The sequence below is a fragment of the Pseudopodoces humilis genome, chromosome 1 (genome assembly GCF_049639895.1).
Source record: "Pseudopodoces humilis isolate 2021_Gansu_Grassland_sample_001 chromosome 1, ASM4963989v1, whole genome shotgun sequence".
In the NCBI taxonomy this organism is placed as follows: Eukaryota; Metazoa; Chordata; class Aves; order Passeriformes; family Paridae; genus Pseudopodoces; species Pseudopodoces humilis.
Genome location: NC_142200.1, coordinates 78,856,515 through 78,882,693, shown reverse-complemented (window position 1 = coordinate 78,882,693; position 26,179 = coordinate 78,856,515). Strand labels below are relative to the sequence as shown.

Sequence of the window (26,179 nt, the reverse complement as noted above, 5' to 3'; positions counted from 1 at the left end):
ATACAAAATATCTTTGAAATATAGCATGCTGTTACGAAATAACAAAATTGTGTTTCCTTTTTGATGTTAACACATATTGTGTTCACCAAAAAACAAAACTTTCTGTTAGCTTGATCCAGAAAGATTGTCATTTTGAGAAAAGCAGCATGTCTTTAATAAACACAACAGCTGTCTTTCTTTGGTTTTGGTTTTGCCTTTCTGGTGATCCATAGAAGGTTAGTCTAATCCTAACTTTGCAGTGACTAACTCTGTAGGCAAGAATGTTTTAGGTTGATATTTTTTTTCTTTTGGTCAGTATTTTCTGCCCAAATGTTTCTTGTCGCAGTGAAATGTTAACTGCTCCTCTCCGAAAGCACTATTTCCATCTCTCTCTGTCCAGCTTCTCAGTGTGGAGTAAAAGAATATTCCAGAAACATTCCTGGATTCTGGGGAAAATCTTTTGTTGTTTCCGTGGGAATGGTGACCTTCAAAATTTGTCAAATTTACTACAAACCTGAGAATTGTTCTTCTGGATCAAAATAAAACAAGCATTGTCAAATATTCTCAAAAAATATAATGTGTTTTAATACCCTTTGTAGAAAGCATGTAAATTATTATTGTTTATTGCCATAACTGTTAACATCCAATTGATTTCTGCCATAATTGTATGAACAATAGTATGATACTTCTTAAAGTTCTGGAGAAAGCCAATGAATAAAAATTAAATAAATACACGCATTATTTGTTAATTGCTACTGAAGTTATTTCATGTTCTTTAATGACAACTGAGATATTATTTCCCAATATATGTCACCAATATTTTGTGGATGCCAACAGAATTTTAATTGGTTAAAGTCTAGAATTACACAATTAGGAAAAAACACAGTATCATATATGTTTCAAGAAAAATTAGCCAGCATTGCATAAGTGTCAGTGGAAAAAAAAAATTGGCATCTGAGAATTAAATGATTAATTATGCAGAAGAAGTGCAAGGAAACTGTAAACTTTGCATGAGCAATTTGCAAATTGAAGGTGAAATATATTCACTCCGTAATTAATATCTCCATTGTAGTGATGAACACAGATAAGTGATTGGCCAAAATATATGAAAGGCATTTATGACAGAGATGGAATGGAGTCTATTATCTCTAGAATTTGACATGTGTCATTACAGTTAAACTAGACAGCATTTATAGTTTATAAACTATTTTATAATACTTACAGAGGGATTTTCTGTTACCATCTCCTTTGTGGTACCCCTTAATAGTGAGTTATGTTCCAGGCATTAACTTACAGCTTTCACAGTTTAATGTTAAATTTTATATTTTTTGATTCATGTAAGTTATGTCAGTTTTTCAAAAACTCAGAAATGTTCTTTTCTTCATGATGAAACCTATGAGGCTGTCATGATGTTCTCCCTGAGTGCACTTTGCATTGTATTTTTTATACAATTTAACTCTCCTGAGACCGAAGAGACCATTACATTTTAAAGAATTTTTTTTGTTTACTATTTTTATTAAAAATCAAAAGCTAAACAATGGCAATATTAAGTGAAAAATGTTAAACAATGATAGTCTGGTTTTCAGAGTTCTGTTCTTTTGTGTGCATCTCTTAATTACTAATTCTGCATATGGCATTTATGACAAAATAAATATTAAAAATTATTTGCTAGGTCCAAAAAAAAACTGTGCTAATAGTCTCCCGTAGGCCTTCATTATACCTTATAACTTCATGTTATACTGCAAAGAAGCATAATTAAAAAATGCCAGAAGTCGGAACTCGTGAATACTTGCTTTTTTGGGATCAGAATGTAGCACAATAAACGACCTAACAAGAGAGCATACCCAGGCCTTTTGTCTGATGTTCAGTTTGAAGATAAGCTATAAGAGGGTGTTGGCTGATTTGGGTTCTCTTTGACTGAGTTTTGTTTTTTGTTGGTTTGTTTGGTTCAGGTTTGTTTGGTTTGTGTTTGTTTGATTTTTTTTTCCTTTTGTAACACTATTGTCCTGAGGCTAAAATATTACGGTCCTTTAGAAAGCTGTATGTGAAATTAATTTTGTGCTGTACTGTAATATTTTTGAAGAAAAATACTAAGTATTAAATGACTGAATGGTGAATCCTTGTTTTGAGGTTTATTTTATTATTCTGTTACTATCTTACTAAAGGCCATACTTTGCTAAAATGACAAAGAGTCAGCGTTTGAAGGTAAATTACTTTCTGGTAACTTTTAGGTCACTTCCTGACTCCTGCATAAAAATATCTTGTCACAGAGGAATGTTTTTCTAGAATGGTATCTGTTTAATTTTATCCATTATATTCCCTTTATGTATCAGTGTATTTTTCAGAAGATAAGAAACAGGTGGTAACATTACTGTGGTAACAAATATTTGTGTAAACCTTCAGAACAGTTTTACATTTACATTTGGAGTAATATAAATGTAACAATTTCTAAATTTCAAGTAGTGAAGAATATAATATCTGTTGTTATTAAAATATCTAACAAAACACAAAAATAGCATTTCAATTATTGTTTATGCCAGGAAGTGTGCAATATTACAGAAACATAAAGCTATATACAAGAGTAATATACAGTGTCTTGTGAATACTTGTTTAGCTGTGTTTTGTTACACTATTTGCAAGAATTTTCCCTTGCGTTATTTTGACTAAGCCATGAAAACCAACAACAAAGCATCACACTCTATATCTTTCACATGATTTTGATTCAATCAAATTTTAAACTCATCTGACTTCATAGGCAGTTTCCTTTGCTTGTGCTTTCTGTGTTTGCTCATCCTATTTTATTTTGTTATCAGATGTTATGCTGTCACCTAAGAAAAACTTCTTTCCATTTTTGTTGAGTCTGCCAACAAGGTTTCTACTCTAATGAGTTCCGATGGTGATTTTTATGTGTGCATATTTATGATGTGGGTCCTTATTCGTTGGGCGGTTGTCCAAGCAATAAAGTGATTTTATTTAAAACACTAACTGGACATCAAATGATGATGACTTCTAACATTAACTACAGACTAAATTTTCAGATAATGTATGTGCATAGTCATGTCCTTGGCTACGTATACATTTGCATACTCTGGAAACATCCATTTCTAAAAGGAGACTTGCCTGTAGCTATCACATGATTTTAAATAGCAATTTTGTATGTTGCTCTTCGGCTAAAACTTTCCTTTTGACAATTAATATGTCTCTTTTTCATAAAGCTTAATGATGATAGTTCTGCACACAATGTAAGTGCTGATATTTTTGCAGGAATCAGTAAAGGACTAACTTGAAAATGAGACATTCTTTCAGTGACACTTCAGTAGGATTTTTCTCAATACAGAAAGATCAGATCAAGATTCAAGAAGGAACAACTGTGTAATTCAAACATGGATAGGAACATTTGTTGACTTCAGGTAACTTGCCCCTGGTGTTAGAGTTGAGCACTCTGCACTCTGAAGTCTTTCATGTCAGATGAGGACAGTCCTTTTTCTGCAGTCTGTGAGCTCTGTGTCTGTTTGGCACCCCACTGAAATATGAGGAGCATGAATTCTAATAAAAAATAAGGGTGCTACTTAAGACCTAAATCTCTACAAGTCTCCTGACTGGTATGTCTCTGGTACTGTATTTGAAATAAGGAAGCTGATGATTTTACTAAATTTTCCAGAAAAAATAAATCTGTAACACCTGAATACAGAGCTTAGAAAACAAACAGTTCTGCTCACAGATATTGATGGTGGTTTTGCAAACTATGATGAGTTGTTTGACCTTATATTTTTACTCCTTGTATTTTTACTCCCTGAAAATTTTTACTCCTCGTATTTCTACTCCTTGTATTTTTACTCTTTCCTCACAGAAAGATACTGCTATTCCTGTAGCAGCCAGGAAAATTTAAAACAAGAAATTTAGGCATACTACTGGGAGGGGTAAAAAAAAGAAAAATATGGCATGTGCAACATTATGCAATGGCTATATTGTTTAGGCACAGATGTAGAGTTTCAGTCAATTATCATCTTTTTGTTTGTTTGTTTCAAAGTGTAATCCTTCTATTTTATGTGAGGGAGTCTGTTTTGGGGCTTTTCCCCCTTAATTCAAAGGAAAACATACAGATAAGAGATTCAACTTCGTGATTGGGTGCTCAGGGTAAACTCTTAAGAAAAGATGCTAACATTTGTTATATCAATGTCTTGTTCTTTTGCTACAAGAATAATAAGACTGCCTTCTGCTTGGTACACATCTTTTAACATCCACATATACAAGTTATAATTTTCTTGTTTTACAAAGGCACCTTAATTTTTCCTCACCTTTTGTTTTCTTTTACTTCTACTCAAAAATATGTGAGCAACACTGAAGCTCTCTTCTTACATCTGGATATCAGACTATGTCTTGGTCAGTTTATATATACCAAGTATTTTATATGTGTAGACAAGCTTCTGGTTTGTATTTGATGCCCCTTAAAAAAAAAAGCACGAAACAGCTATAACCAGAATCTGGAAGTATTTGATTTGCATGTTTTTTAATCTGATTTGCTTTTTGATAAAGATCCTAGGTTCCACCTTATCACTTCTGTAGTATTTAAATGCATATATTTTAAGCATATGAACTGAAACTCCTGGTTTCCTATCTGAGTTTTGGTACTGAGTAAGAAATTATAGATAAGACTCCCTCTACCTATTATCAAGACTGGATTATTGTTCAGACTATCTGGAATAGAAATAAATATTGTCTGAACTATTTGGAGGACACCAGGTTGATATTTAATAGGGGACTTATCATTACTGTTATTTTTGGTAGGATGTAAACCACTCAATGCTACATCACTTTTACGTTGTTGGACAACTTCTGTCTCTCTAACCAATGAGTTTATCCTCATCTAATTATAGATAGAAGGGATTGAGTATGCCTAGGCTTGCATAAGAATCATAGAGTCATAGAACAGTTTAGTTTGGAAGGGACCTTAAACATAATTTTGTTCCAACCCCTGCCATGGGTAGGGACACCTTTCACTTGACCAGGTTGCAAAGAGCTCCATCCAACCTGGTAATGTACACTTCCAGGGATGGATCATCCACAGCTTCTCTGTGGAACGTGTTCCAGTGCATCATCATCCTCACAGTAAAGATTTTTTTTTCCTAATAGCTAATACAAATCTGCCCTCATTCAGTTTGCTGTCATTCCCCCTTGTCCATGTCACTACATGTGAATAGAACCTGTAAAAGAGATATCTGAATCAATTCTAATGAGTAAATATAAAACATTTTACATCTGCTGTTACATAGTTTTGTATTCTCAGACAGAACACGAATTCTCATCCAGTCCTAGTAAAATCTCTCCTAAGGAGGTGTTTCAAGGTAAAGATGGAGTACAACCATGTGGCTAATTCCTGCAGGAGGATTTATAGGTGAAAATTTAGAAGGAATAAAAAAGACTACTAATGGGACTTCCAGACCTGCTAATTGCAGCTTGACTTGCAAATCATCTGTGACCTGCTAAGAATTGGAGGGGATTATTTTTTTGTTGTTGTTGTTTTTTTAAATGTTTTTTCTTTGTCTGACTTGTGCCCTTCATATGTCATTCTCTATGAGATAGGTTCTGTGGAAAAAAATATTTCCTCAGGTGTATTGCTTTGTACTTTGGAAACTTGACCCATAACAAGAACAGCATAAGAAATAACAGGTCCATTCTTTATTTCACTTCTTATTTCACTTCTTATATGCTAGACTAACTTGAAGGTGTACCTCTTGACAAGTAGATGATAGCACAAGAGTAGAACTTTTCATAATCTGTCAAAGCTGAGAAGAGTCAATGTGGATCCAGCTAATTGCATATGAACCATTCCATGACAAAGGAGCTTAAAATGTCCCTAAGTCTCTAAATTCAAATGTAATATAGAAGCAACATAATACACATGTTGAAATGTACCATTTTTTTGTATTTTTGTCTTTTCTACTGGGCAGGGTTATGATTTACTGTCTGCTTTTGTCTATAAATATAATTCCTGGTATTATTTAGACTGAAAATGTGTACTGAATTTGATTTTGGTCTCTGAGGGAATATAGTTTCTTTCAATTGTGAGCAATTGATCTAAAGATGGTTAGCAGTTTAGCTGTTCTTAATGTATCACCACCACACTTGTCAAATGCAAAATTGATACATTTAACCTGTGTTCTTCAAGATATGTTATCAGGGGAGGAAGGATTTCTTGTGTATTTGTTAATTTATTTGCAATTGCATTTACATGCACATTCTTATTCAACTGTAATGGAATGACACTAAACCTCCTTATGAAACTGCAGGGACAGATCTATGTGTAACAACACTGGCATATGATATTAAATCAAAACCATGCATGTAAAGCAAACATGTCAGTAAGCCTAAAGTATAAAAAATATAATTTACTTAGGAATTCTGAGAGACAATAATTCTAGGTGGGAATCAAAGAACAAGTTTTTGTAATTACAACATTTCTGGTGCAGTTATCACTGAATGAAAACTAAGAAATGGAAAGATCAAGGAAAAGAGAGATCTGGCAACCTTCACATAACTATTACTAAGGACGTTTTGCAGCACAGTGGGTTTTTTACACCGTGTAATGTTTTATATCTGCAAATTAACTTTAACCAGGCTTGAACTAGTACTAACAAAAAAAATAAAGGACAACTGTCTGACTTGAAAAAGGGAAATCCACAGAGTAATTTAGTGAAGTCAAGTAAAGGTATGTTTGTTCGTATTTATTTTCATAGTTTTGTACAGAAATAATTTTTGTCCAAATCAGAGAACAGTTGTTCTATCCAAAGACTTCTGCTTGCTTTTATTAATAAAGCATTACTTTATAAAAACACAGTCTATCCTAACTGGTAAAGAAAGGATAGGCTAGTTGAAGACTGCTACCAATAATCCATAAAGATTTGTCCCTCTGATTGCTACAATCTTTTCCATAACTATTAAGTAAACCAAATACAAGTTTTTATATAATATAGATTTTTGACACCTTTTTCAGGTGTCATAATTTCTTAATTTAATCTCTTCTGTGTATAGACTCCTGTATGAATTATGTTTTGTTTATAAAAGTCACAATTACATTTTTGTACATGTTTTCTATGTAAGCATAAACTTTTTTAGTTAATTGTACTAAAATTCACTTGTAGCATCAGAAAAAGTGCACTCTAGGATAGAGGAGTAGGAATGCAGATGATTTATAAAAGTGAAAAAGTTTTAGCACTTACCAGGATGTGCCCATTTTAGACTAACTGTAATGAATGAAAAACTGGATGTTGGACTGATTCTTTGGAGCTAGCTACTTAACTTTAGATTTCAAAAATTGCAAAAAAACACACGTTTTGGTTAAAATGAGATGGTAGAAACTCAAAGTAGTCAAACAACATTTTTGATTTTTTTTTTTTTTTTCTATAACAATAGATCAAGGGGGATTTATAACAGAAGTCAGGACATTGTAAGATGTTGCTGAGACTGCATTAAGAATTAAAGGAAAATGTGGCATTGTCAGAGCAGCAGTGGGTATGAACACTACTGGATGGAATGGAGAGGCAATGCTACTTTTAGAAGAGAAATAGGGTATTGTGTTGGATTTTTTTCTTAATTCATGCACTGTGAAATATTTTGCTCCTTCTTCCTTTTGTTCCTAGTACTACCAGTGTGTTCCCCCACAGTACATAGACTGTTTGACATGGAATTCTCTGCTCCTTTATTACTGTCACCTCTATCTACTATTTATCTTTACACTTTTATGGTTCTAAGAGACTTCTGGAGGTTGCCTCATCCAACCCAGCCCTTCTCATAAAAGCCCATCTAGAGCTGGTTGCCCAGGACCATGCCTAGACAGCTTTTAAATATTTCCAAGGACAGATACTCTACAACCATCTGGACAACCTGTATCAGTGCTCAGGACACAGCATAAAAGTGTTTCCTGATGTTCAGAGGAACCTCTTGGGTTTTGGTTTGTGCCCACTGCCTCTGGTCCTATCACTGGGCAACTCAGAAAAGAGCCTGGCTCTGTCCTCTTTGTACCCTCCCCTCAGGTGTTTGTGCACACTGATAAAATCTCCCCAAGCCTTCTCTTTTCACTTCTCTTCTTCACTTCTCTCAAAGTGTTGCAGCTCTCTCAGCCTCTCCTCTTATGTGAGGTGCTCTTTACTGGATTCTTTCCAGTGTGTCCATGTCTCTCTTGTACTGGGATGCCTAGAACTGGACAAAGGACACCAAGCATGGCCTTGCTAGTGTTGATCAGGGAGGAAGGATCCCCTCCCTTGACCTGCTGGCAGTATTTTGCATTATCAGCCTGCTTTGCAGAAAGAGCACGTTGCTGGCTCCTGTTCAGCATGGTGTCCAGCAGAACCACCAGGTCCTTTTGTGACAAGCTGCTTTCCAGTTGGTCACTTTCTGGAATACACTGGTAGGAATACATGGGTTGTTCCTCCCCAGATGCAGAACTTTGCACTTCACCTTGCTGAACCTCCTGAGGTTCCCATTTCTCCAGCCTGTTGAGGTGCCTCAATGGCAGCATGGCCCATCAGCCACTCCTCCCAGTTTTGTGTCAGCAGCAAACTGTCTGCCCTATTATCCAGATAATTAATGAAAATGTTCAACAGTGTTGTCCCTGGTACTCGTCCTTGGGATATGCTGCTAACAAGTGGCCTCCAACTAGACTCCATACCCAAGTACCTAGTACATTCATGGGCATTTCAGGAATAACTAATCAGCATTACAGATGTGCATGTAGTCATTGTAGAAGAAAAGAGCTAAGGCTTTAGATTCAAACTTACATAATTTCGGAAACTATTAAAATTATTTGCTTATCCAGCAGCTACGATGTGGTGCATAACAATCATGATATTTTCTTAGATTATTGCCTTTAAGGCACATATTCTCTTAAAAAAAAAAAAAATCTGCTTCATTGTGATTATTCAATATAATGTATGATTTTGTTTGGGACATGCTTTTCAAATCCTGCTTTTTTGCATAATTCTTAATGACTTCTGTAGCTCCTAACATTAATGTTTTCTAAACATTAGCTTGTCCTCTTACTAAGTGTCTGACTTGGGGCCATGAGATTTAACCTTTTCCAAAAAATAGAATTTAAGACATAGAGAGAGATCATGATCAGAAGTACTGGCTGACTTAGTGAAAACACAGAGAATCAGACTTCACTTTTACAATTTTTGCTGTTACTTTGGCACATGAAACTGAGTGTTCAGCACTTCTTTATATCAGATCTGGCACTTCAATCAGAAACTTGGAAATAATAAGACATAACAGGAAAGCAACCATTAAAGATATCTGGTTCAAGTAGCGTGTTCAACATCAAGCAGGTGTAAGTGGCAGAGGATTAGATATTGTCTTGTTCAAAGAAGAACGTTTTCATTGTGAAAACTTCTGTTTTCCCCTCCATTCAGCTCCATTCCCTACAAATTTTCTGGCCACCATAAAAGACAGTATTTTCTTGACAACTGTTGCCAGACTGTGACTTACCCATAAACCAGCCCATCTTGTGCATTGATGAAGGCTACTTTCAGGATTGTGTGAAGGGAGATGGATAATAATTAAGATATATGAGTAATAAATAGATTTCTTTTCATATATGCATTACAATATTTTAGTTTAGCTTTCTTTATTTATAACAAACAATTCTGGTCTTTGTTAATTTTGGAGCTTTTGACTTATTGTTAGGTTTCTCTGTACATTTTATAGAAATAAAAAACAATATATTATATTTATATATATATGGGGAATAAAACCATGGAGAAACAGGCCATTGCTAGGTTTGGAGTTTTTACAAGCACCACACTGATCAGTATTTCAAGGGCTCATGAGCTTACTAATGTGCTGTCATGCATGCATGTGGGCCAACACTGAGTGCAGAGAATTCCAGTAGGCAGGACAGACATTTGCCAGTAGCAATGTTTAGGAGAATGGGATCTAATTCCAGACATTTCTTTCTCATCTTTGTTATACCTTTCCATCTTCCTAAAAATGCAACCGTTGGCCTACGGAAAACTAATATTGTAACCAGAAATGAAAAGAAAGGAAAGCATCTCCACTGTAGTGTGGTAGTAGATATATAATTTCAGATTATAAAACTGCTTACCTTGAAGACAGAGATAGCAAAAAGTAACTCCACAGTCTCTGGTAAGATCGTTATCTGTCTAGCTTTGCATCTCATGTGCTTTTTCTGTTTTTCCCCATCTCATGTTTCTTTGTTCAGTTTCTGTGAATTTCTTTCCCCCTATTCTGCCACTATTTCTTCCTTCTTGTTTCTTTATCCAGAAGTATGTTGTTGGTTTGTTTTTTTGTTTTTTGGTTTTTTTTTTCCCCTTTGCTGGCCAAGAATAATGAGTCCTCCAGCCCCTACTCTTGCTTCTTCCACCCTTTATTTTCATGTTCCTTGACCTAATCTGTCCCCATTGGTAAGCTTCTGTGACTCAAAGGCCAGCTGTACCCTGTGGAGTTTCACATCCTGCCCTCAAAACATGAAGGTTGTTTCACTCCTGTGAGAAAATTTAATCTGTATAATTTTTCCCAATTCTCTGAAATTTCAGTATCATTTTGGCTGAAATGTTTTTAAATGATTTCTGCCCAAGGCAGACCATCAGCGTAGAAAATTTAATCCTAAATAATTTGTTTGGTAAGTTTATAAGTAACTGAAAATGGACTGTTGTAATGGGAAGTATTAGGCAGTGCTAAAAATAGGTTATGATGCCACCTTGTTTTAAAGTTACTGTCATGTATATGAATAAGTATATGGTTGAATAAATATTTTTCCTTAGATGTCCATATGCTATCAGTATTCATAGACATTGAATTTTAAGCAGCTGACCAATACCAACAGAAACAGTCATATGTGACAAAGTATGGCTTTTCTAGAGTTAAACCTTAACTCCCAAAGTCAGTCCAGTTTAAGGGTACAAGTGTGACTTGCAGAAACTATGCCTAAATAAATTAATATCTCTCTATGATAAGATAGGTTCACTTCATCTGAATAAAACCCTAGAAGAAATGTACCAAAATACTTCTCAGAAAAGGGTGTAAGCACACAGTCAGGGTCTCTGACCTCCTTTTTCCTGAATTATTCCATTTATTTCCTTGATTTCAAAATTTGGCATAGTTCTCTGTGTGTATGTGTGTGTGCATTTGTAGAATAGATTTACATGCATATACACAAATTGTCATTTATTACCAACTTCATGGTTGCAAATGAGAGAAATGTTAAAAAGAGATGAGGTTTTAACCTTAATATTCAGCACTTAATATTCTGTTCATCATCGAAAAAGCAGTCCAGCTTTCAAAAACTATTTTGCATCCATGTATGTACATTTGCACATATTTGTATCTCCATCATAATTTAATTTGTTAGTATTACTACACTGAAAGTGCAACTTTTATTCTAACGTAATTCTTAGCATTCTGCTATAGGATCAAAGCCTAAATCTAATATGTTAGGAGACAGAAGTGCAGTTGGTAAAGTCTGAAAAGGAAGTTCCATGAACTTTACCTTCAGACCAATATGAGAGGATTTGCCTAAAATAAAAGAATCTTATGTTTCCAGTTTGGCACAAATAAACCTGTAACTTGGAAGACAGCACAGGTGCCTCAATAATATTGCCAGTTCCACAAGGATTACTGGGAACTGTGAAATGCATCTTTACCTAGTGTAGTGTCAAATGGTGGTAGAGACTAGGAAGCTTGAGTTAGATCCTTCAGTCTTCTTTCCTGTCAAAGGACTGAGAATGAAAGTCTTTGGAAACCAGGAGCAGAGTGGCACATGGCAGTTCTGATTTTTATATTGATAAAAGAATGGGAAAGGGAGAAGGAAAGACTATTTTTTTTTTCTACAGAGGTTTTATACATGGCACTGTATTTATGAGCCCAAGTGCAATGAAAGCCAACAAATTTAATTGCTTTCCTCAAAAGATTAAAAATCTGTCAGGGTAGATGAATTTTTCAAAACAAAATCATTTCATATATGGCAGTAAAAAGAGATTCACTCTGCTCCCACCACTTGGCATTTTGTTGTTTTACTTGTTTCCATCTCCAGATGATGTCTTCACACGCTAGTGTAGCATGTTACTGAAATGCTGACTTGCTCATCTGCAAAAAGGTTGTGCTTAGGTGATGGGTCATTTCTGTTCCTACTGATGATTACAAATAAAGGAATGCAACAGCAGGTGGTTACATTAGAAAATGATACCAGTTGTGGTAAGGATCTTGCCTTTTTTCTCCTGAAAGCAGCTAAAAACAAGCAAAACAGTTAACACTGAGTAGCCTAAGAACACACAGTGAGCTATGTATTTCTGTATTAGATTTCCTAATAATTAAATAGTTTTCATTGTTTCTTCCTCACTCCCAAATACATTTTTCAACTCCTGTTTTAAGAGAATTTGGCTTTCCCATTTTTTTTTTAAAGACTTTTTTTTGCAACCAGAGAAAGCCTCTTATGACACTTCTTAAATAGAGCAATACTGACATCCATTGGTTTAATCTTATGTGACTATTTGTTAAATCTCTTCTAACTAATGTACACATAACTGTCTACAGTATCACAATGAAAGGATTGAATTTGATATGATCCAAGGAGGATTGTGCTAAGTCCAATTTGCTGTATTAGAAACATGAAACCAACACAGATTAACTCGATGAAAAGAAACACATTGCAAAAGGTGAAGTCCAAATACAATGACTAAAATAAAAGCAGGCATCACAAGTACCAACTGGGGAAAAATAATAATGGGAAATTAGTAGTGATGCTGAATTTTTTTTTAGAACCTCTGGAAATGTGAACATATCTAATTTTATATGAACCTGTCTTGTTTAGTAGTAATCATAAGGCAAAATAGTGAGGTGTGAGGAAGAATGTTACTAATCTAATGGCAAAAGCAGTTCAGTGAAGAACATAATTACTCTCTGGTTTCATCTCAGTCCTCAAAGGTTTTCCTTTAACTTGGCAGCGTGCTATTTTTTAAAATACATATATCTTTTATAAACACTGCTGTAAGACCGCTGGTGCTACAATGAAGTGGTTACATTTAATGAAGAAAAACACACCACAAAACAAGTGGAGGTGTTTTCAGTATTCATTATTACGACAACCTAAGCAGATGAGGCTTAGCCTTCAAAGCCAGAGAGCCATTCTGGCGGCGAAGGGAGGGCGACAGGCTTTCACAGGAAAAGCTTTCCGTTTGCTGTACCCTCCCACCGCATTCACTTGCAAATCACTGTGTGCTCGGCAAGACTGCACTTCCCCGGGCTCCAACCTTCCTTGCCAGGGTAAGAGCTGCGGCTCCAGCAGCAGCCGCAGCAGCAGCAGCGCCTCTCCCGCTCCCCTCCGAGCAGGGAGAGTGAGAGGTGTGTGTGTGTGAGTGTCTGTGCACGCTGCCCGTGTCCGTGTCTGTGCTGGTGCCTCCTGGTTTTTGGTGGTGTGGGGATTTTTCTTCGGTTTTTTGTTTTTTTTCTTTTTTTTTCTTTTTTTTTTTTTTCCTCGTAAATCAGAAGCTCTGAATGAAAACCAGTCGGAGGGAGAGCTCCCCCTTAGCTTTGGTTCCGGACTGTCCAGAGTTAAGTGACGCTGGGAGAAAAACCGGAGTTAGATCCAAGTAGGATCAGTCTTAAAAAATAACGGGAGAAAACTGACCAAAAAAAAGGACTCTAAAAGCTCGTTTTTCAGTTTGGTTGGGGTGGACACTACTTGACTTTCTCAGCAGAATAAAAGGTAGGAACCTTTCTTGTTTTCCTTCTGTTGATACTATTACAGTCATTATATTAGAGCAATACGTTGTTTAATGCAATTCGTATATTTGCTCCACCGTATACAACTTTTTGCATTTCATAAATATGTGTCAGGAGTAATGAGACAAGGGATAGGAAATAACTGCTGTGCATTCTCTCCTCAAAGTAAACCAATATCATCATATGCGTTCAGGATTGAAACACCAAGCATTTTATATATTTTTTTTTTTTTTTCTCCTAGCGAGCAGGCTGTCTTTTGAGCAGCAGTTTCCATCTATAGTCAGTTCTGGCAAATTCAGTATGAGGGGAACAAGTCTAATTGAATTGAAAAAAAGCACAATGTTTAGTAGTGTAGCAGTTCTGAACATAACATGAAACATACACATATGTGCCCTCACTTTCTGTGTACCTGTGCAAGTCAGGTTTCACTGTTAATCGTTCTGCCCTGGATTGAATTTCAGAATAATTATCCACACTCACAGAAAATGCTTTTTATGAAGGAAATCCCTGCGGAGAGGGATATCAGAGTGGATACAGTCAATATTTCAAATATCTGTGCAGAGTTATATGCACACAGATGGGGAAAAAATTGCCTGGTTTGACATTTCAGTAAAGGGGGAGTGGAGGGAGAAGGGAAAACCAGGGGGTCGAGGGGAAAAGGTGGAGGAAGGAAAAATTCAGTCTGCACCTGTGTGAGCATTTATTGTCACTGCTGCAATAAAATCCATATTTGATGTGGTGTTAAATTAATTCAGCACAATACAAATCTAAATCCATGCTCCCAACTACTAACTATTGATGGCATTGTCAGCTGCATAAGAAATTTTCAATAGGCTCATACTGTACATGATACTAGTTGCAGCTGTAAAAATCTAACAGCCCTTCAGCCTAGGAGAATGCATCTACACGTGCAATCAGTGACAAATAGCAACCAGCATTTTAAAACGGACCTATCATCTCTGTTGCTTCCACACAAATGGAGCTGTTGCCTATAGTCTTCGTCTTTCATTTCAGTAAAAGCTTCTGTATTATCCCAGCAGCACTCCCGTTGCTTTGAAGGTATTTTCTTAATTATACAACTTGTTGTGCATGTATGTGTGGATGCATATGTGAGTGTGTGAGTATGTGCACATTGTGAGGAAGCAGGTCTGCAAAAAATAGAGAAAATAGTGTCTTTTTTTTTTTTTTCTTTTAAAGGTAGTAGGCTTTAAATTCACACGGTGATATTACTGGAGGGAAAAAGCAGAGAGTGGGAGACTGGAACACACTTTTGAATCTCTAAATCCTTTACACATGTGTCATTTACTAGGAATATTACGAGTCTGGTACTAGGATTTATTGAGATTTTTACAGCTACACAAACTTTTATATCAACTGCTTACCTTTTGAATGTAATAGCAGTCTGTGCTCTTTTAGAGGAGGAAATGAAAGAAGGAACTTAGGGAACTAAGGAAAGCAAGAAGGAAACAGGTTATCTTCCTCAAGAGTTGAAAACCAGCCATCTAGAGTCAATATGGATTTATTTCAAGAGAGGAATACTTCTTGGATTATCAACTCTTAATCTAGTTTGGGCCTGAGGGAGTCTTTTCATATTTTTATATACTTTGTTACATAAAAGTTTGAATGCATAGGTAATCATTTTTGCAGCAGTTTCTGTTAATTTTAATTTAGATTTATGTCTGTGGTTTTTTGTGTGGTGTCAAGACAATGTGTACATAAGTATATAGGAACACTGAAATGTCTGAAGAGTGTTGATTATAATGCATATATTTATGCTGAAAACTGATCCTGATTATTTGATTTTTTTGTAACTTTGGGTAGCATTGGAGACTATGTGTTGGCTACGTGCCTTTCTAACCACTTATATTTACAATATTTTAAACAGACCTTGGAAAAGAAAATAGTAAAATACATTTTAAAAAGACTGTATGTAGAATCTTATATATTCCTAAATTATCTTTTTGGCTTTGCATTAGAATAAATGAGTATAAGTACACTAAAACTTCACACTTGCATGTTCTCAATAGACAAAGGATCTGTGAAGAATGATGAAATACTGAAATGGGCTCACAGTAGACACTGTGGCTACTGTTTTTTTCTGTGCTTAGCAGTAGTTGAAAAATGCAGAAAAATAATGTTATATGTGGAGGCAAATGAGCATAGAATTAATTAAATGTAGAGAGATTAATAAAATACACATCTAGACATACAAAGCAGTATACAAATTCCAGCTAAGTAATGCTTTTTTTCCTTGTTAAATAATTAAATGTAAAAGTCAGAAAAGGTTAATTTGAAGATAATATCTGCCTCTGATTCTGAGAGAGTAATTTCCTGATCTCAACGTGATTTCCCAAGGAAAGAACAGAATGAAATAGAGCCTGTCTCATCTGGATAATTCCATGCAAGTGATTTTTTTCTTTAGGTCTGCTAACCATACTTACAGGCTGATTGAAAAGGAGTATAATTTTATACCCTGTCATACCACTAGGTTGCAGCACTGGTACAGGGGGTCAAAGTAGGATTGAACTACTGTTGAATAGTAGCAATGGGGTGGATGTGGGGTTATGATAATATTATTTTTAATTCATTGATTATTATCACCTGAAATCATGTTTGTGAACACCAAGGTGTTTCAACTGGACTTCACAGTATGTCCTTCATAGAGTTGAAAAAACCTGCTCTGTGACTAATTCTTTGACATTATTATTAATTATATGACTGACAGAAATAAAAGAAAACCACTGATTATTTGGGCAGAATATAAAGGTCTGAGGAACATTTTGTGAGTGACTTCAGTGAACCACTTGAATATTTGTTCTGTATTATTACTGAATTTGCTGTGGGCTTTTTACTAACATACTGTTTGATACATCACTTATTGTAAAGGAGGAAAACTGGAATTAGAAAAATAAAAGCCATCCTCTCATGAGCAGTTAAAATATGCCTGAGTAGAACATTATGAAGGGTGACTTCACTGCATGTGAGGATACCACACCATAGCACACTTTCATTTGCTCTGAATAGAATGTAACTATCAATGAAAGCTCATAGAAACTAAAAGTACAGTTCACTGAAACATTTGGTGATTAAAAAGCACACATGCTGCACATCCTGCACTTTCAGATCTGAAACTGATGTGAACACTTCCTTTTTGAGAAAAAAACCCCATAATTCCTCTATTGTCTAACTTCTGGTAAAACTTAAAAGCAAAAAGAAAAGAAATAGCAATGGTATTCTGAGCTATATATATTCTCCAAATCTGTCTTTAGGCCAAAAGAAACTCCTATATTAAAATTTGCTAGTTTTTTGCTTCCTGGATTCACATCTCTTCAGCTTTGAGTCCTTGGTATGGTGACTTCCATAACATGCCTATTTCTGTGAGTTAATGACTCTCCCAGAGAGCAATAGAAAAAAAATCATCATCTCTGGGAGCTATGTATATTATAGTTACCAGGCTGCATTATTGCATACAGAAAAAAAAGGGAAAAAAAATCTGAAAAAAAAATGTAGCTGAATCTGATCACTTTTTTCCTTTTGCTCTGTTTTCATCTGGTGGGAAGCCAGAACACCAAAGGCTATTGAGCTTATATATTCTCTCTACTGGCCTATCAGTCTAATTTTTAATATGTGGGCAATCTGGCAAAAAATTGCCAGTTGAAGACTTATACACATTTCTTTTTACATGCAGTCTTCCTGATTATTAAATGTCAGAGACAATTATTTCAAATGTGTGTGTGTGTTTACAGTAGAGGTAAAACAGGGACATCCTTTATCTTAAACAGAACTTGCATTCTAGGAAGTGGAATACTGTAAAGTTTCTTTCTTAATTTAATTCAGTCTTTTATTACTTGACTTTTTCTGCAGGTCCCATTACTGTTTCTTGTCTTTATTAACTTAGATGAAATAGGTTATGTTTATCATTCTTTTGTTAAAGAAGTGTGTCCAGCAGGAAGCATAAAGCTCTAGTAGCATCTCAGAGTTACTTCCTGTCTTGTCACAGGGCATCTGCTCAGAGATATGAACTCAAGTCTGCTATCTGGAAGTGTGTACCATGTACCAATGAGTTGCATCAGAGAAATACAAAGATTTAGGAAGTCAATTGGATATAATGGAAAACAACATGGGAGGTGTCCTTTTTAATATTATTCCCACATGTACATCATTCTTTACATGATGTTTTTATTTGTAACTTTATTATGGCATCTCTTAATTGCAACTCAAAGTGAATGCTGAACCATATTTAAAACAGTAAGGAATCATGTAATGAAGAGAGCATTGGTGTGTGTTTATGTAAAGGTGATGATTCAAAAAATTACTTGAAAATAGATGTTTCCAGAATTCTGTTGCTCAAAAGCTACACCTGTATTCTTCTGTTTTCTAAGAAAACCAAAAAAACCTACTACTAATTGTCATACTCTCCTAATAGCAACCACAAATAAAACAGAGATATATACCTGTATCTAGGACACAGAAGCTGTGCATTCTCTCATTAGTTCCTCTAAGTATCACAGACTTAATCAAGAGAGTTTTGAATGTTTCATATCTAACACAAAAGGCAAATTACATGGAGTAAATCTATGAGTTTTTAAATTAGAGAGAGAAAAGATACAAGAATCCAAAGCAAGTGTAATTATTTGGAGTTAATATTGAGAATAGGGGAAGGATGGTTAAATTTATTCTGCTTCTAAGAATTACAAGAAAAATTATCCGGTAAATGTATCAATTCCTTTCTCTTTGAAGTTGTGACCTGCCATTTCCCTGATGCCTTTTCCATGGTGCTTGGAACTGGGAACCATAATGCACATTCATTTTATCTCTGTGTCACCAGAAAATTAGTTAATTAGTTAAAATTAGTTAAAAATAGACATTTAGATTTAGATATTAGATATTTCCCACAGAGTAGTGAGGCACTGGAACAGCTTGCCCAGTGGAGCTGTGGATATCCTATCCACACTAGTGGGTGGCATCACTACTCATGGTAGGAGGGGCTTGGAACTACATGATGTTGAGTATCTTTCAGGTCCCTTCCAACCCTACCCTTCCTATGACTCTGTGATTAAAATGTAATTGACTCTATACATCATGAAAGTTATAGGTAATTCATTTACTAGAAGTTTACATGTGCTAATTAGATTGAAAAGATTTAATTGTTAAGCTAATGATGGGTGTATATTTGCTTGGGTTTTTTTTAAATGTTGAGATTTTTCAGAAGATGATCTTGACTTTCAGTTTTTAGAAATAATTGCAAAACAAAACCGAAGAAAAATAAAAAGAATAGAGAGAAAAAAACTATCTGAATATGTTTAACCAAAAAAAGTCCTTAAACATGATGAATTGAAGCAAGAGAATGACAAGATTTCAGTTCTTACTTCCTTTCCACCTGTAAGAACAAATTTTAATAACAAATTATGCAAATAATCTTTTACAAAATTTTTACATCATGCTATAGATCATACTTTCATTATGAGTACAGATACCTTCCAATTTTTCACTTCTTTCATTTAGAATGGGAGAGGGTTTTTACATGTCAATGCCATTGCATGCTATATTATTTTTTCATACATTATAGTTTTGATTCTGTGGCATAAGCTATGCAGAGCTACTAGCTTCCTCTCCTGACTTTCTGCTAAAAAATAAAAGCACTGTTAATCAGAATAGTCTTGTATTAAGTGCTAAGTAATAGTGTAGACCTCAGTTTATGAATGGGTTAATGGGGTACACCTAATTGCTTTATAGCCAAATCAAAATATTTCCTTGCTTCTAAGATTGCAGAAGTAAGACATTTCATGAAGACATGAAATACATTTGAAGATCTTAAAGCATATTACATCCAAGTTCCTTAAATATACTTCTGCTTCCCACTTCCCATGGCCAAGTTTTAAATAGTAGTTTTGCCTTCTAATTCTGTTTCTCTCAGGGATAGTTTCCACAGTCTTTTCCACAAAAATTTCTAGTGTCAGTAAAAGACAGGGATGTAGAAGAACACTATCGTGAGAAGCAGTTTATGGAAGTGTGGATTTTTTCCTCTGTTGGACAAAGGTTATTTTCTGCCATTAGCATGCTGAGATGTGCTCTTCCCCTTGATTGAGAGTATGGCACTCATGGTGAAGGTAGCACTGAAGCTGGCATCTTGATTAAAATAGGTAATCAGAGTCCCAGGCATGTTAGGTACGTTTGGTTCTCCATGACCTGGGGGCATTTTATTAAGTTTCTGATTAAGAAGTTAAAAGCAATTTTGCTGTGTGTTACTGGAACTGCTTTTTTTTTTTTTCTGGTAGTCACAACTGAATGGAATGTGAACAGATAGAGATAGATGGATACCCCTCTCTAATAGTACTCTTTTATAAAAATGCTTGTACTCTTCCTTCAAATTTCCCTTCTGAAGTGGTTTCAAACAAAATAATATCCTGATTTGTCTAATTAATGTGAGAAAACCTTTCTTAAGGTGGAATTGTATTCTTTTTTGTGTGCTTGCTAATTAGTCAATATTATTTAGAGAGTCTTTAATCATTCTGATCACCAGAACAAACTGGTCTCTTCTCTAAAATTTAAGCACATGTGGAATATTTGTACGGGATGGAAAACTAAGACAAAACCATACATTCCTTCCTTCTATCCTTGATTAACAAGGCATCTGAATCACTTTGAAACACCTATGCTATTTGTGAATATATCCTAACTATGGTTGATTTTCTCCAGATTTTTATTAGATGCCAGAATAATGAGAATTAGAAAAGGAAAAAGAACGAAGACATTGTGCATTATATTAATAATCCCATTAAAGTTTTGATGAGCATAAATCTTTTAGAGACTTTGAGAATATATAATGCAACTAAAAAGGTCACTAGGCTGGAGATAATCTAAACTGGATGCTTAAAATTTTGTGACAATGAAGGAGAAACCAATTATTTAAGCTATGAAATCAGAAGGGTTTGGTTGTTTGTTTTTTTTAATACCAAGGATTGCAAGGATTTAAATTGTATTTACTATATTGTGCTTTAGAACAGAACTTAGAAATGAGTTTTTAGGGTTTCACTTCTAACAACAACCACTTGGCTCCAGTTAACCAATGGTAAAGCTCAAAGCAGTTCAGCCTTCTAAATTACAGGTCCAGACCCTCTATGTTAACAGAGCAGTGAGTTCTTGTTAAATTTCAGGTTATCTACATTCAGGAGAGAAAATACCTGCTATTTCCCTTCTCCATGGCTGCAGCCATCAAGGTCCAGTCAGTAAGTGCTTGTGCATGTGGGGGTCTCAGGTTGTTCTGCCACTTGGTCAGGCTGTGAAAATCAGGGCTAATGAGATAAAAGCAGCCTAGATGGATCAGTCCCACAGCTGCCAGTTAAATAGTTCTGGCCAAATCTCTGGAAAAGCACCCAGGTGGTTTTGCCTTTGAGGTATGCATGACTTGGGTCATTTTAGTGATGTGATGTTCCTTGTTACTCTGGGTATGCTGGTTGGGGTCCTTTTCTACTTCTAGTATATTAAAATCCTTCTTTTGCCAGCCCACCCCCCCAAGAAAACCCCAAACAAACAACAACAAAAAACAAACAAACAAACAAAACCCCAAAAAACAAACAAAAACCCACGAAACTACACAGAAAAAAAATATCCTGATGCCCTGTCACTAAAAAATTAAATCCTGGACAAGTTTAGGAGCTATTTAGTTATCATTATAGTGGATTAAAACTGGGATATTAGTTATGAGGAAAATAAATTTAAAAAATGTGATGTCATAATGACATGATGACAGCACAAAAAGAATACTTTGAAGTATTCAAATTCTAAGTAAACAGAATTCATCTTAATGATTCTATTGTGTAATCAAGCACTGACTTCTCAAGGGTAATCCATTAGTACTTTAAAATATATGAGCTAAAATGAAGTGATGTGTGTTTAAAAAACATTTGAAGAAGGTAGCTTAATATGTTTCTGTACAATCAGAAATACTGACAATGAAGAACAGGACAATACTGACACAAGCATATTTATATTATGATCCTAACATTTTTCTTTAAAGGAAAAAGCTATAGGGACTTGAAATTTGCTGTGGAATTTGTAGATTTATTTTTCTGAGATGCTTGGTTTCTTTCTGGTTGGAAGTTATGAACCGTTTTTTAATAGCAGTTTTTCTGGACTTTTAATAGATAAATTGTGTTACATGAAATAATTGCCAGTGAAGTGATGTATGTTTTGGATTTTTTTTTTTCCCACATGGAACTATGAGGTTTGGTTTTGGTTTGTTTTTTTTTTTTTTCAGTTATTCCACTCCAAACTGTTCATGTCATATTGTAATACTCTTCATATGGGATGAGGTTTTGTTGTGGGAGTAGAAAAGCATTCATTTGACAATATGTTATCCTACAAGCTAGAAATAGAGTTTCTTCACTTTTCACTTTGTATACCATTACAGCTTTTTAAAGAGCTCACTAAATTTGAGATCACCTTCTTTTTTAATTGTTTTTGGGAGGGAAAATTGAGCGTATAAAGGTATAATTCATAATGCATAAGTTGTTGAAGTTTCATAACTTTTCTTTAGGGGAAACTATACATTGTTGACTTTTCCTTGTGTCTGTTCAGTTTTCATTAGTATACTGGATATATTTTTACTTCCCTGTCCTATAGAAGAGATACATATGCCCACAGCTAGTTCTTTGCAATTTGTGGGAAACTTAAGCTTTAGTATAACATTTTTTTTCTCCATTAACTCTCTGGTAAGTCTCTACATTCCAGTAGTTTGTCAAAGTAAGCTGAATGATACTCATAACTAGCTTACCGAATTGAAAGTCAAATATTGAAGATATTTCTTGTGCAATTCCCTGAAGTGTTTCTTTTTTCAGATGGGAACCTTAGGAATGCAGATATTTTTAATCTTTTGGTGCCATCTCGTGGCAAAAAGATAATTATATGAAACAAAGAGGTAGACTTTTCAGCACATATTTTCTAAGGTTAACAAAAATATACCTTGCTTTGGTGATAGGTATGTATGTGTGGATTTTAATAGTGACTGTAAAATAACAAACCAATTCATGCATAGGACAAAGCTATCATTGGTTTTTGGTTTTCTTCCTTTTTAAGAGCCTATAAGTATCGATTTGAGAAATCTCACAAAAATTGACTGTCATTACCACATAGAAATAGATTTTTACTCTGCTGCATTAGATCTCTGTAGCATACTTAACTGGTTCAAGGCAATTGTCAATATATTTTTATTATAGTAGTGGATTACATCTCTGTAGAATACTTTAATACTTAGCTAGCTTAAGGCAATATTCTCTTCAGCATCCTGTAATGTTTAACAGAAAACCAGGGTCTGTGATAGCATTCTTGTTTCTCTTTTTTTATTTTTTGGTTTTGGTTTGGGAAAATTCATACCAGCTTGCATCCAAAAAGAGAGTAAGAACAGCACAGGAATGCTGTATATTTTCCTGTTTTTTTCGTTTGGATTCAGAAAAATGAGTAGTTTTGGTTCTGTGCTAAATAAATCCTAGCTTAATACCTGGAGGTTTTAAAGATAATGCTTGTAGGTATCTGCAATCAGTACAGATCACATTCTTGCTCAGTTTCTGAAGGAGTTTTCTATAAAATAGAAATCCATATTTGCATACTTATCTCTAACTTCCAGGCTGATGAAAGTTTCTAAATGCAAATATACTATTCTCTTTACAGAGTTGGAAGGAGAATTGAGGTTCTGTCCTGCTTTTACTTAAGGTGGGGGTTCTTGTTCTTTCCAAAGTAAGAATGTTTTTATTCTTGAAAACAAAAAATATAGTCTTGTTCAAATTACAACCAAATGCACTGTAATTATTGCAAATCACTGTCAGATTATTACTTTATGCATTATTATAATATCCTCCCAGCTGAAACAGGAAATACTTTCAATCAAAATTAATACCGAATGAGAACACTGTTTTAAGATCTCACCTTTTCTTCTAATGTCAGACGATTCCATTACTTTCTGTAAACACAACCAATACTGTCTGTATGCTCTATGCTTTCTATATTTGTACAGAAAATAAAAATATTGGAAGGATAAAAATTCAAGGTGTATTTTCTAGCAATTATATGGTAAATACAAAAATGTTAGTCACTAGAATGTGATTTTTAATATGCTATCAGTAGCTGAGGTACCACTGTGATAAGAACAATGCACTATGATAAGTCAGTCAACAGGTGAAGCATTCATTTTTGTTGGTTAGAGATTGTGTGATTTCTCTGATTAAGGTTAGCTGGACATAAAACTCCCTTGCCTATCAACTAGAATGAAAAGAAGAATCATAACATTAATGAATTAAGATACAGAATTTCAACAGTTTTATACAGGTATGTGATAATGTGCTTATTTCCTCCTTATCCCAGTAAAACTCTCTTAACAGTTAAGTATTGAATACTTCTCTTTCTTTCTTTCTTTAAAGTGGTGACTTAAAAAAAGAAAGAGTTTCAATTACCCATTCCAGTGAATTGACAAGATGTGAATTCCCTTACAAGGAAGACAAATTTAAATAGGTGTCATAGTTTTGATAGAAACATGGCTGGAAAAGTGTGAAACTTAAGACCTCATTAACTAAATCTTAAAAAGTTTTCTAGAAAGGTATTTTCCAAGATTATATCTTCTTAACTTCTTATTCTGGATTAATACATATTTTTTTATGCAATTCAGTGCAATTTTCTTTCTGTTACATTTAATACAAACTTAATACAGAATATTTTAAATATTAAAGAGGGGGAAAGTAGAATTCTGTTATATGTTTTGGAGGTCTTTTTTTTCTTACTTTTGGTTCAAGGCATTTTTAAAATATACTTTCTTCTAAAAGCTTCAGCTAAGACAGGCAGTATGCTTCACCTGCAACATGGAATGAGACAGGCAAGAATGCAGGCACAGGTACAGAAAGATGATGCAGCATGTCAAAGTCACCAAAGAGATGAGATTAAGAAAATTTGAAGACAGTGTTCTGTGGATAAGAGGGAGGGAAAATCAGTTTAAAGGATAAAAATAATAGGTAGATAGTTAGGAAAATATATTAGAAAGATGAAATAATTCAATCTGTCAATATCTTCTTTGAAATTAGGGAGGGAAGAGGAAACATGGTAAATTTTTGAAGTGATTCTTCCTATTTGTGAAGCTTCTGGAAGTGAAAAGTTAATGATTTTGTGATTATCTCCAGAAAAGCCTGGAAATCTGTATAGCACAATTTCAGAATAAGTTTTTGAAAAAATTGCTAGAATCTCCTCATCTCTGTTGTAAAATTCCTTGTATTCCCTTTCTTCAAATTGCACCTGCTGAACAGTAGATTATACTCTTTCAATCCCAGTGTGCATAATTTAGTTAAAATTTTAGGTAGGCAAATACATTATTTATGCTGGAAACTGTTGGATCCTGTATATAAAGGGGGGATTGAAAAGTGTCTGTCACTGAGCTTGTCTAGATGATCAAAAGGAAAAAATGCTTTTTAAAACTGTTTCTGGGGTTAGTCTGTCAGATAAGGCTGATTGCTGATCTGTGGAACTTGTGTGTTTAGTGTGTTCTCCTGACTGTCAAAATTATTTATATCTAGCGTGACGACCAGTTAGTCTAAGCAACACATACCACAGCAGTGAAAAAAAAAAAAAATTCATCCTGCTCTACAACTGCAGTAGTAAATAACTGACAAGTTTCAGGGCCCACAGGCTTACAGAGATTTTAAACAAGACATAACGGTCAGAAAAGCACAGGTTCCTTTTAATCATGGGTGCTGTTCTTACGTGCACAATGTAGCTGTGCCATATTTTCAGACTCCTGCAGAAACAGTCTGAATGAGTTCTTAGCCATGACTTTGACCTTCAGAGATCACAATTCTTAGGACAAACTGGGAAGGACTATTTAAATAGAAAAGAGAACAGCAAAATTCAAAGCAGTGACACTGATATGTAAGTTTTGACATTAGGTTAAACTTACTGAAGTAATCTTGGTTGTTTTCTTGTGAAGGTAAAGAGAGAGGCCTAGGTATATATATTATCTGCAAATAAAGCACTTTTTTCCTTCCCTACCTTTTACAGTGTAGAAACAATTTAAAGTGTCTGAGATACGAATGGACAGAATTGAGACAAAAATTAAAATTATCCCTTATTGGACTGATGTGATGAAATCAACATGTTTCAGGAATAAAAATGTGTTTTCCTGCAGTGGATTTATATCCATCCACTCTGATGTCAATAGCAGACTGTAATGGGGATAGCTGTCATTTTTGTTAAGAGAATTCAGGAAGCAAAAGGCAAAAGGAACTGTAGTTCCTTAAAAATGGAAGAGAAATTTCCAGCCTTAAGAAATTTTAAAACCTATTTTTCCCTGATTTAACCGTAACTTTTAATAACCTCACAATGTCTTGTGCAGGGTAGAAATACTTGCAGAGAAACTAAACCCTTATGTTTCTAGAAGTGTGTCTCTAACAGCATTCAATTAAGTTCTCCTCAGCCAAAGGAAAAAAAC

The 26,179-nt window shown here is 34.7% G+C and overlaps 1 protein-coding gene across 1 annotated transcript in view; it reads left to right on the top strand.

Moving 5' to 3' along the window:
• Positions 1 to 13,513: 13,513 nt before the first annotated feature.
• The window catches only part of CDH10 (cadherin 10), a 93,110-nt gene continuing 80,444 nt past the window's right edge, over positions 13,514 to 26,179 (top strand). The window contains exon 1 of the mRNA XM_005526478.2: positions 13,514 to 13,696. The gene's annotated coding sequence lies outside the window, so the exon portion shown is untranslated. The remainder of the gene's footprint in view (positions 13,697 to 26,179) is intronic.